Source organism: Dromaius novaehollandiae, chromosome 2 (assembly GCF_036370855.1).
Source record: "Dromaius novaehollandiae isolate bDroNov1 chromosome 2, bDroNov1.hap1, whole genome shotgun sequence".
Classification (NCBI taxonomy): Eukaryota; Metazoa; Chordata; class Aves; order Casuariiformes; family Dromaiidae; genus Dromaius; species Dromaius novaehollandiae.
The window spans coordinates 86,755,336-86,768,402 of NC_088099.1; the positions used below are offsets into that span (position 1 = coordinate 86,755,336).

At 37.8% G+C, this 13,067-nt stretch overlaps 1 protein-coding gene across 2 annotated transcripts in view; it reads right to left on the reverse strand.

Moving 5' to 3' along the window:
• CDH12 (cadherin 12) overlaps nt 1-13,067 on the reverse strand; it is a 791,024-nt gene that overhangs the window by 126,913 nt on the left and 651,044 nt on the right. The gene's annotated exons all lie outside the window — the stretch shown is intronic.

Below are 13,067 nucleotides of genomic sequence, written 5' to 3' on the forward strand. Positions count from 1 at the left end.
TTAATTATAGGAAGCACTAAGCGGAGCTAATAGATATCACCTTATCTCCACAAATATTTCGGCAGTTATTTCTGTCCCTTCTCAGATACACACAAGGCAGCGTGAAGCACAAGAGTTCTCTTGCTCATTGTAGAAATAATGAAAAATAAGTCAGTTCTAACACAATCATTTCTGCCTCAAATACTCATATACACATTTCCTAGATTATTAGTATATTAAATCTCTTATTTTTAAGTTAATAAAATACTGGAATACAAAGATTGTGGAGAGTTTTGTCATCTGACTGATCAGTGTCTATTATAATGTGGCCTTAAACACTATTTTGAATGCAGGAATTATCAAAATAGAAATACATATGATGAACTTCTTTCTTAGATGCCTTTATATGATTCATGCTCATCCTTTAAACACAGCTAAAAGTTTTGAATAGGTACTCAAGGTTACATCATTGATGCTGAAATAGCTTTTAAAATACTTCCCTGTTTGTCCCATCTAATGAGGACTAAAAAGAGCTACTGTAATGGACACAGGTTGGAATGGAGTTTTCAAGAGTGAATTCTCTTAAGCAATATAGTAAAGAGATTATGGATACAGACTTTGTTTACATGATATACTGCCCAAGGTGAAACACAATAGAGGAAACATGGGACATGAAAGAAGATTATGCTGAAAATGAATTACTGAGAAACTAAATGATTTTGGTAATGGGGCAAGATGCTAAGCTACATAGAAAGAGGTAAAGATGATTATTAACATTTATAGCTATTGCCTTGAAATTCAAAATAGCTCCTTCTGACTGTGGAGGAGGTCGTGGTTTGTGGGACAGACAGAACATGAACATAATCTCTTCTCTGTCTATTTTTTCAGCTCATCCTTCCTGCTCAGTGAATATACAGGGATGTCTGATCTCTCATCTAGTTGTTCCCTACATGGGATTTAAATCATCTCACCATTTTGAAGTAAAGCATTTTCCTTCTTGACCACTGGTTCACTGTGGAAAGATTCAAAGGCAGTTAATTCTTCTCCTCCTTGGGAGTTAAATATTCCTTGCTTGTGAAATGAAAAGCTAATGCAGCCTGAGATAATTAATGTCTCTTTCTTCCTCATCATTTTAATTTAAGTGGCTCACAAGCATCCTGCTGTTCCATTATACCCTAGTCAGTTAAAACTTCGTATTTTATCTCTACTATCATATGCAGGCTTAAAGATGCACATAGAGTGAAAAAAATAGAAATGAAAACAATGATGAGAAAACCTGAAGAAAAATACAATTCTACAGAGGGAACTGTACCATCTTCTTATGTATGTTACTCTGTTAGACATTATACCTTTGAGCTTTATTGTGGAGTCCACCTTGTTCCATTCTCCTGGAAATACAAATACCACGCAGCAAAAGACTATGGTATCTATGCAGGGATTTGTAAACAGGGAAGAATGCCAAGAATATCTGCTCTCATCTCCTGTCATCAAGCCTGGCACTAAAGCTGAGATGGCTGAGTGTCTTTCTGATTGCCAGCTGAAGAGTTTATGCTCAACTAGTGACAAATGAGGCTACATCGCATGTGGTAGCTTTTACGACAGAGAAATAATTATAGTTATTTCCCATAATCAGGGAAAAAATGAAAAGTATAACAAGGAAAAAGAAAAACAAGGGCTCCTAAGAGAAAAGAAGAGTGAAAAGAAACTGAAATATGAAGACAAGCACAAGCATAGCTGCTGCAAATGCATCAGAGCAAAAAAGCCTTATAATTGGCAGCATTAACAATTCTACAATTGCAGATGTGTTTACTGTGGTTCACAAGTACCACTCAGCTGGTATAACCTAGGAACCATTCCACTGATTTAACCCAAGTTGTGTTGCTTTGTATTAGCTGGGATCTGACACAATGCATTTATTCCATCAAATCATGCTAATCTGCGGATTGTGTTACGGACTCCTCAGACGCCCTTGCTGGACAATGGGCAAATGCATACTTATTCGTAATCCATGTTGAGCCAGGCAAATTGTGGGGCAATTCAACATCACAAACTGTCTAATTACTTCAGTGAAATAGCTGGTTGCTTTGATTTAAACTGAACAAAATTCTCCAGAAATAAAAGGCACAAAATATTGACATTCGGATGCCAGAACAGAAAGCGAGGACTAGCTTTGGCTGGGCCTACACAACACTAGAAAATAATCTTCATTTTTAATGTTTAAAACTTTCCAGAAAGCAGTTTAAGCTAAAGAATAAGTGCTTGCTAGTGTGCCTCTGATTTATACGTTACAAGTTGGACTGCAGTGGGAGAAAAGACCTTTTTTTTTTTGTGCTGAAAAGTATGAATAAGATTTGGGAGAGAACACTTTTTCTAACGCTATATGTCCAGCAGTAGTTTTGTTCTTGTATCACGTGTTTCCTTGTTGCTTGTATTTCTTTTCTAATTCTTGCTTTTCTGCTATTGGAGCAAAACTATAGGGCAAGAGAACAAATATCCAATCTTAATAAAAATACCCAGCACATTTACATTTCAGAATTACGTGAATTTGTTGTTACAGTGTGTTACAAATGATTGTATTCACAGTGATTTTTCTTGCTATTATGTTTCCTCTGTAAATCCTGTATATTAAGAAAGCCACAAAGCTTTGAAAATGTGAAGGATTCATTTCTAGCAGTGCTCACATCTGTTTTGTTACTGTCGCTACCTCAATAACACAAAGCCAATTTTCAGTGCCATATCTTTGGGCAAATCTGCCCCAAATGCAGAATTAATGATTTCTTGCAGCAAACTCTGTGCAGAAATCATGAATATTTTTCTGTGATGGCAAATAAAGTCAATGATTTATAAAGGTAACTTTATAGTCTATCATTTATCATAATACATCATTCCATAGGTCTTTTGTGAAAGCAGTAAAATATATAGCGAAGGAGATGACTAACAAAAAATCAAGTATGATTAATCAACCTGGAGATTATTGTGAAATACACTGAGTAAATCTACACAGAAACTTTGATGGTGTCCTTGAATCCTATCCAATACGTGATTTGCCAGACTGAGTCAGTCTACTAGTTCATGTGATCTAGCATTCTGCTTCAGCTTCCAGCTAGCTGAAAGTTAGTTTTCTTCAGCGGTGATGAAAATGTTGGTTACTGGTTACAAGCACTTCTGGGAGAAATAATTTATTCAGATTTTTGGGCAATTATGTCTAGTCTCTAGCAAGAAGTACAATTTTTCATATTTTAGCAATAAATATTATAGCTGGCCATAGCGGTTCCTCTCCTTCCTTCCTTCCTTCCTTCCTTCTACAGTTTAAAACAAAGCCACCTTATTTCATCTGGTAGGTTCTTGAAATTGTTAATGTTACAGGTTCATGATGTACCCCTGGAATTAATACGATAGGAAGTCAAATTCTTCTGAAATTATTTCCAAAAAATAGTAGCATATTTTAAAAAACAGGATATTTTAGGAGGATATTTTCAAAACCAAACAGTGAAGGAAATCTTCAGATATTTTCTCTGGAAATAAATTGGTGCTATCATAACACAAAAAGAACATCCACTTCAGGAGATTCAGAACTATACGGGGTAGTCTGTAACAATTGCTATTTCAGGAATAGCCATCCTCCATTATATTTTGCATGTGCTGAAATACAAAAAACTACAGTGGTACAAGTTCATGGGGCATAACAGCTGAATTTTGGTCTAAGATCTCCCTTTGTGCCTTACAATTTTATACCGTGTAGACCTACTTTTTCCCCCTTTGCCAGGAAATGGTTGTACATTTCTAAAGGACAGAGGTCTACAGCAGAGATGCACTTTAAAAGAGCAAAGGCACTCCTAAAACCAGAGAAACAGATGATGTGCAAGGACCTTGTCTTAGGAACTTCAGAACATGAAGGTGGCATCTGGTGGACTCTAATAACTTTTATTGATTGCTAATAATGAGTTAAGTGCATCCTGACAGCTAACCGAAGTCAATAAAAGAAATGCATGACTAAATATTTTGCTAGAGGCAGACTTAATCATCCTCTTAAAACAAGTAGGTACTTGACTGAATTAATAACCTTATCGCTTCCATAACTCAGTGTTATTAACTCAGTGTCACTTCAAGAATTCATACACATACACAGATGATTTTATATTACATCTGAAAACATGAAAGATCAAAAAATGCATTAGCTCAATATACTTCAAGAACTGCCGTACACTCATAGCTAAATACAACAGGCAGCGATATGGGTCAGAAGTATTTGTTCTTCAGTATTGAGCTGTTCCTCAGTATCCTAAGCATCTGATCCTCAATTGGACATCTTCTTTTGAAACACCTCAACAACTTGCAGTGACATGCAATGATTTGGAAAGTCAAAATGCTTTGTAAATTCACAGACACAAGTAAAGAAAGCAGAAGCAACAGAAACTTAATAAATTGCAAGACATTCTAGCCTTAAAATGAAATAATCTCTATACTCTTACAGGTTATGCAAGAACAAGGACCATGATGTTCACTAGGACTGCTGTGATATTCATTTGACAGTAACACGGATGCCAAAAAATTTGTTTTAGGAATTTATCAGTCAACTTGCTGAATTCCCAGGCAGTATACAATTAGAAATGAGGAGGGAGAAAAAGAAAAGTGGAGGAAATAAAAAAGTTTTTAAAGTCAAGGACTGTTTAATATCCCTAAATTGATGTATTCACCTAGTGATGTATTCTGAGATTCTACATTTTGTTCCATTGCCAAATTCACAGACCAAAAAGAAATTCAGTTTATTTATTGCTAGTAGATCAATTTCAATGCTATACTGAAGTGCATATCTGGACTGCAAAACATTGCTAAATGCTCCATGATATTAACCCTTCCTTGCATGCACGACAGTCCTAGTTACTCATCCCATATCTAAATCTTTATATCATTTTCAGTATGTAATATATTTTAGGACCTTACTCAATTTTTTCTTCTGCCTGTGTCTACTTCTAAGTATTTCCATTTGCTCTGTATCCACTGTCTCCTTTTCTTCCCCCCTTTTCTTGAATAAGATCTGCAGTGAAAACTGTTCTAGAATTGAAAATAACCTGTCTCCATATTAACTAAGACTGAAAGTGGAATGATGGCTTGAGGAAAGGAAAAGACGTCACTGTCACATGGAAACCAGAGATGCAAACAGTTCTATGATAGCAATCCTGCACTGCAAAGGTCTGCGTGGTGAAATAGGCATGGCTGCTACAGAAAAGGAATATAGGAGCCTACAGAAACCTTTGATACCAACCACCTAAGAAGACTTTCTGCTTGGAACCTCATCCTTTTAAAAGATACTTATTCTATACCTACAATTTTGTTGGCAAGGACACTACAGTCTGCACAGGCTGCATAGTTTCATTTAAAAATTGGTAACTGGATTCTCATTTACCATTTTTATACAAAGTGCAATTTACTCTTCCCTCTAGAAATATATACACATTGCAGTTTTTCTCCAGATCAAAGGCAGTGGCATCATAGATTTCAGTTCAGGCAACAGTCTAGTAAAATGACAACAATGTAATTGTTACTAATAAGATCCAATACTCTTTCCTCCCCTCTCCACCACGCACGTGCGCACGTGTGCACGCACACACACGCACACATATGTTCCAGAGGACATTTAGGGAGAAGGTGAAATCTGCTCATAGCACAGTCAGTGTGAATGTTTCTTGATCCTAGAATGATCCTAAAATAACTGAGGGCATCTTCTGATACTCAGTTAACATGCATTAAATAGTTAAGATCTCATCCCAGAGCTTGCGTTGGAAGGAGTTAGGAAACTACTGTAAGATGGGGCAGATGAACACCAATCTGCAGAATACCTATATGATAAGAAGCAGCAACTAAAATGGGTGAACTAAACAGGGTAAAAGACAGATCAACAAAATGAAAATAATAACGGCTTTTAAGAGACGTTAGGAAAAGCTGGGTTTGTTTCTTTTTAAGACTGAAAGCTAATTCCAATAGGAAGAGGTGTCTTTGTACTATATTTGTCCAGCTCTTTCACAACAGATCCCCATCCGTGGACAGGCTTTCTTAGCCCCATGACAATTTTAAACAGTAATTAAATATTCCAACTAAAATATAGCAAGGATAAAAAGAAATTATTTGAACTAGCAAGTTGTCTCATCACCATGACTAATTGTCTTAGGGACGTATTGACACAGCTTCATTTCCTATGTTTTGTGAAATAACTACTTTTAAGAATTGGCATTCTTCTGTCTAATTTTTATAAAAATGATAATAAACTACATGGTTTTACATTTTGAATTACCTTTTGCAAACTGTCTGATTTAGATTAGAATACTTTCTTGCTTGAGAGGAATTAAATAAAAAGGTTTTCTACCCCTTTTCTAATGATTTCTGTTTGACAAATAAAGCTGAGCTTTATTTAAATTAAACTACTGATTATCCAATTAAATAAAAACATTACCTCCTTCTGCCACAGGGATTTAGTTTAAGCATATTAATTCAGGCCAGACTTTCCTATAATGAGTCCAGTTGCCAGATAGTAATATTGATGGCAAACAAGTCATTAGGGAAGAATAAAAACAGTACCTGACCTGGTCAGTTCAAATGATTCCTCATCCCTCTCAGCATCATTGAGTTGAGGGGTCAGGGACTGTTATTTTTCTGCTCTGTTCTGCAAGACTAATTTTGATCCACGCAACAATAGCACATGTTATAGCACCTTCTAAAAAGCAGTATTTTCTTTCTTTCCAAGTGAAACCCAAGAGCCCACAGATGGAAAAACTATATTGCTAAATTTAAAAAATTCTGCACTAGTAAAACATCTAAGTATTAAAAATCCAGCAATAATATCTCATTATAACTTGATAATACAAGCAATTATACAAGTCACAAATTGCATATATTACTGATGATGATTTTTACTCATCATTTCAACTGCAGTAGATGCATATGGAAACAGTGTCCTGATCTTCTCTCTTAAGTATTAATATAAGAATCAATATAAGAAGGTAAACAGTCATTTTTGTATTACACTGCTCTTACTGAACTCTCATAACTCCATGTTACATTGTGCTACCTGTATGCATTAGCCAGTTTAAGTCCACACCTGTGTTGAATTCCATTTGGGAGAAATAATAAATAATAATTTTGAGATTTCTTCATGTTGCTCAAATCTGTGCATGTGGAGTATCTGAAACAACTGTCATGATGTTTACCAATTCTAGTATTTCAAAAAACATCCATAAATCTTCATATGAGCTTAAAACATACAGTTTTTAAGCACTACATTAGGAATTATTTTAGGACTATATATTAAATTATTTTTAAGTAATTTCTGAACTTTTTAGCACTGCCTAGCTAATTAGTAAGTGTACTTCTAGAAAGAGTCTAGTAACAGGGGCAGTGTAAATGAGTCTGTGTAGATGCTAACTCTAAAGCAAGTGAATTTGTAGTCAGATAGCCAGTTATGCCTCCCTCTCTTTCTTAAAGCTCAGTCTCTGAGAATACAGCTGGACCAGTAGAAGCTACCACTGGAGATACAGTATATGCCAGGGAAAGAGCATTTTCTCCCTGTCAGAATCACTGTACTATTCACTAAATTATGTAAAGTAAAACAATAGGATATTATTTTATGAACTAGATATGTCCTCAGCAGAGATTTTTGCCAGTAGAATCGTATTAGGTAGTGGATATAATATTTTTGCATACTTTTTCACCTAGACAGCAGGTCCTGTTGGACATATTATTGCCCCTTCTTGGAGAGATGCGATGTGCTGTGAAGCACCTCTGTCCTGAAGATTGGGGATAACTTATGAGACCATGAATCTGCTCACAGCTCTAGATATCTAGAGGCCCAACCTCTAGATATTACCACAGCAAAATGTCAACATAATCACAGTTTCCAACAACAAATTCCAGTATTGGCCATTAGACAGTAACATAAGCTCAAATTTGAGGACATATAAAATATTCCAATTTCTGATTTCTCCAGTGCAATTTTATAGACCACGCTTAAGTAATATCAGCTACTATGAAGTGCATAGCTGCCAATGAGAACTCAGTAGAAAATGATTTCTCCATCTCATTACATTTTTATAACTTAAAATTTTTGAAAACATCTAATAAAACAGATCAGGGATTTGAATCTGAAACTCCCCCAGCTTGAAGGCCTTAATACATCAGCTGGGACAGATGAGATTGTGCCATCTATCCTCACGCACAGATGGGGCCTCTTCCTTACTTTTGATTACCTTCGGCCTGAAATTCATGGTAAACTATCTTCTGGTTGAAAAGAGGCTACACAAGACATCGCCTGTTATAAATGTATGCATTTCAATTGACACCAATAGAGCTGGTTTGATTTGTACATGCAAAAGCACTGGCATTCCCTCTGTACTATGCGTGGCTGGAACTCAGCTGGCCTTGCAGGACCGTAATGCTGATGCATGAAACTGAGAAATGGGGGAAGAGATGTTGCACTGAACGGGGGACTGGGGGAAAACCATCACAGCTTTAAGGAGCAGATACTACCATTTCTTTTCAAGGCAATACTTCATTCTGAAAACTAAATGAAGAAAATACAGCATTACAACCAAACTCCACATTCTTGCTGTTTAGTTGTGCAATATTTGCAAAACACCCAACGACATTACTATAATTAATTAAAATGGCAGATGTAGAGTTGTGGTGCTCTTTTTAGGTAGTATACGTTTGTAGTATTTCCTTCTTGAAACAGGAATCACTATAAGGATATCAAAAAGACCTGCATCTCTCTGGATGCCACATACTGACAGCATTATATTTGCATTATGTTCCCTGCTGTACCCCTGCTGCAGCATGTATAAAAGATCAATGCATGAAAATATGATTTATGTTGTATGAATAAATATCATAGAAATAGAGAGCAGTTACTTAGGAAGCCCTCACATGAAACGTGCCACCTCTATAATAAAATCTGAAAGACACCTATTAGAGCAGAGTTTATAATTTCTAATGACTACCTGATTATATTTATGAAGAAAAGAGAGAACCACTGTTGAAGAAGCTGAGAACAAACTGGAATGCTGTATTGCAAGGTGTCACTGAAATTAAGTTGTTGGCAAGGTTAGATGTTTTCAGTGTAAAGGAGATGTTTATGCTTGTAAAGTGAATGACAAAATCTGTTTTCTAAGGATGTGTGAAGGTGACCCATTTTCTGTAGAATTTTACTGTATAGGTGTTTTAAGCTACAGGACATAAAATCATATAGTTTATGTCTTTCTTTCCTTATATATTAACTACTTGGGTTTTATGCAGACTTGACTTTAGGAAGGCGTTTGGCACTGTCTCCCATAACATTCTCATGGACAAGCTGATGAAGTACAGGCTAGATAAGTGGTCAGTGAGGTGGACTGAAAACTAGCTGAAGTGCTGAGCTCAGAGGGTTGTGATCAGCGGCACGAAGTCCAGCTGGAGGCCAGTCATTAATGGTGACCACCAGGGGCTCATCCTAGCACCAACACTGTTTAACATCTTCATTAATGACCTGGGTGATAGGACCAAATGCACCCTCAGCAAGCTTACAGACAATACAAAACCAGGAGGAGTGGTTGATACACTAGAGGGCTGTGCTGCTGTTCAGACAGGCTGGGGAAATGGGCAGAGAGGGAACCTCATGAAGATCAACAAAGACAAGTGCCAAGTTCTGCACCTGGGGCGTAATAACCCCATGCATCAGTACAAGCTGGGGCTGACCAGCTTAAGAGCAGCTTTGCAGAGAAGGCCCTGGGGGTGTTGGTGGACAAGCTGAACACGGGTCAGCAGTGCAGCCTTGTGGCAAAGAAGGCCAACAGGCTCCTGGGCTGCATTAGGAAGAGGTTTGCCAGCAGGTGGAGGGAGGTGATCCTTCCCCTCTACTCAGCCCTGGTGAGACCACATCTGGAGGACTGTGTCCAGGGCTGGGTTCCCCAGTACAAGAAGGGCATTAATTTAGTGGAGCGAGGACAGCGAAGGGCTACTAAGGTGATTAAGGGACTGGAGCATCTGTCATTGATGAGAGACTGAAAGAGCTGGGACTTCAGCCCAGAGAAGAGAAGGCTCAGGGGGATCTTATCAACATGCATAAATATCTGATGGGAAGGCGTAAACAGGATGGAGCCAGACTCTTCTCAGTGGTGTCCAGTGACAGGGTGAGAGGCAATGGGCACAAACTGAAACACAAGAAATTCCAAGTGAACACAAGAAAACATTTCTTTACTGTGAGGGTGCACTCACAACAACACTGCAGCGAGTTGCCCAGAGAGGCTGTGGAGTCTCCATCCTTAGAGATATTCAAAACACAACTGGACACAATCTTGGGCAAGCTACTCTAGGTGACCACAACTGAGCAGGCGATTAGACTAGATGATCTTCAGAGGTCCCTTCCAACCCCAATTATTCTGTGATTCTGTGTTTTCTCATCTCATCTAATAATGAGTCATGTTATGGACAACTATTTTCTTGAGATTAAATGTCCTATGGAAGCCATTACTACAGCTGCTCATTTAGAGCCTTTCTTCACGCACAGGAATTGTCCTACTGATGTCAGTGGGAATACCTTAGTCCAGGCTGTAGGATTAGCTATGAATGTCATAGAGGAAGCACTGCCATTCTGCTTCTGAAGTGCTAAGCATAAAGACAGTCACCTGACAACTGCCACCATGGCAAACAGGAGGGCCACAGAATGACACCTGCTTTTGGAAGAGATCACGGCTCACACCTTTCCTTGGTAGAGTTCATTTTTCCCACCCTAATTTGCTGGAGGTATTTGTCTGAATTCCCTCAAACCTCTTTCTATCAAAATGTTCCCTCTAGTTTAAGCAGTTAAATAGTTGGGGCCCCTGTTAACCTGCCTCTTCTGAAATTAATTAGCGAAAACTCAAATTTCCTGCTGGAGTTGCTCTTCTGAGGAGGCAGTAACCTGTGTGAGGAACAGTGATGAGTAGCTGAGGAGCAGTAGCTGCTTCCATACCACAGCAGGACGTAGGAGAAGAAATATATCTCCAGCCAAGTGTTCATGAACATCTAAAGGCACAGTAGTCATTAAGACAATTACCTCCTGCCATTAAGCAGTCCCCGACACAGAAAATTGTGGTTAGACGTTAGTTGCAGCTGTTCAGAAGACATGGTGCAACTGGCCACATATAAAGTGAATGCCAAGCCTAATTCAGGCTCGCAGACTCAGCTCTGCGAAATATCCAGAGGTAGCTTCCCCTGACAGCCAAACGCACAGTGTAACACCTACAAGCATGCACTCCGCAAGATTCCCTAAATGAGTTTTACCCTACTTTAAGAAGCCACAATTCCCTCTGTTATTCAGAGACAGGAAAGGACATGGATCATCATATAGACCCCACTGCATTACCCAGTGATCCGCCCTACCTCTGCCTTTCATGTGTGTATATTCCAGGGAGGGTTCTCCCCTGCCCCCCCCCCCCCCCCATAATTTCACCGATAAATACACAACCTGTAGTAGTCTTAACAGGAGCACTGTATTAAATCAAAAGGAACAGGTTCCTGTAATTAGAACATGAAAAGAAAGACTATTGCTACAAAGTCTACTTTTTCAGTAAACACACTGCTGGCAACAGACATTGAAAGAATATCAGGTTAAGTCTATTGCATTTGGAGAGGTCAGAGAATCTAAACCGATTATAAAAGCTTATGCTTAATTTGACATTGACTGGGACTTTAAGTAGCAAATAAATCTTCTGCTGTTTCATTTTTTATTTATTTCAATATGCTGTTAAATTCCACTCTGCCCTTGAGTGGTTTTGGAGCAAAGACCTTTTAAATTCTGTTGGTGTTGATTAAGCTTTCTTCCTTTTGATCTTCCCCTTAATACATTTTTTCTTTATTTTCAAGCCTTTTTATTCACTGACTGACATGCAAATGGATATAAAACCTCACTTCCACATGTATTTAATTTTAATGGCATGTTAAATACAACAAACTTGTTATGTAAATCATACTTGTTGTGAAGTGCTGTCACTGAAGGGGTCTGGTTTTGTTTGATAATGACACATTAGAACAGGTAGAGAATGACAGAGCAGAACGATTCTGCCTCAGCCTGCCTATCACTGCGACAAGGCATACTATCATAAACTATTTGACCATTTCTCTTTTCTAAGCAGGAAAAACATCTTAGTTTGTATCATGCAGGTGAAAATATTAACACATATTCAAGAGACAATTTTAAGACATTTATGGGCATGGAATTTTATAAGTGGAACAGAGTATCTTCTGAAGTTTTAATTTCCCTGTCTTAAGTTGGCCACTTATGAAATTTTGTGATCTGAAAATAACTAGGTTCAATGAAGAAAAAAGGGAATGAGATTAAGCAACAGCTACTACAGAAAGAGGAACACAAGCATTGCTGAGTGGCTGAGTTAACGTGGTCACTCTGGAGGAAAAGAAATACAACTGCTTAAGGAGTATATGCCTTGCAGGTCTGCTTGGATGCTGTTTACTGCATCACGATGGAAGCACTTCAACCCGCCATCATTTCCTATGCAGAATGATAGCTAAAATCAGTGGTGGAAGCAGGGGCATCCTGGTGGGCATCCTGGTGGGAGCATAAGGCCTACCTGAGAAAAAAAAGCTGTATTAAATTCAAGCTCCCTTAGAAACAGAAAAAATTTATGGATATAGCTGGCAGGGATATGAATTTTATTTCCAAGCTTCAGAGTATTAGAAATAATAATAAAGGGGTCAAATCTACAATTCTTCACTCAATCAAATCTAAGCAGGGTCTTCAGGAACAGTATCATTGATTTCAAGGGACTACATATGAGCTGGTTTTCGTGATATTAAAGTGTAATAAGTTAGTATAATAAATAAAACAAATAAATAGGTACATTATAGATAAGTAACACATACTGCACAGTTTGCATTTTCATTGTGCTTGACTTACTGAAAAATGTTTTGGCAGTTTTGCAAGCATAAGAAAATTTCTCTCTCAGCAGGGTCTTTTAATTAATCTACCTTTGGATTGGATAAAAATAGGTTCTTGAGACACAGGTAAAGTGTCGGACACCATTTGTTCTTCAGGCTTGGATTATTTCAAGCAAACAGTGTTTATA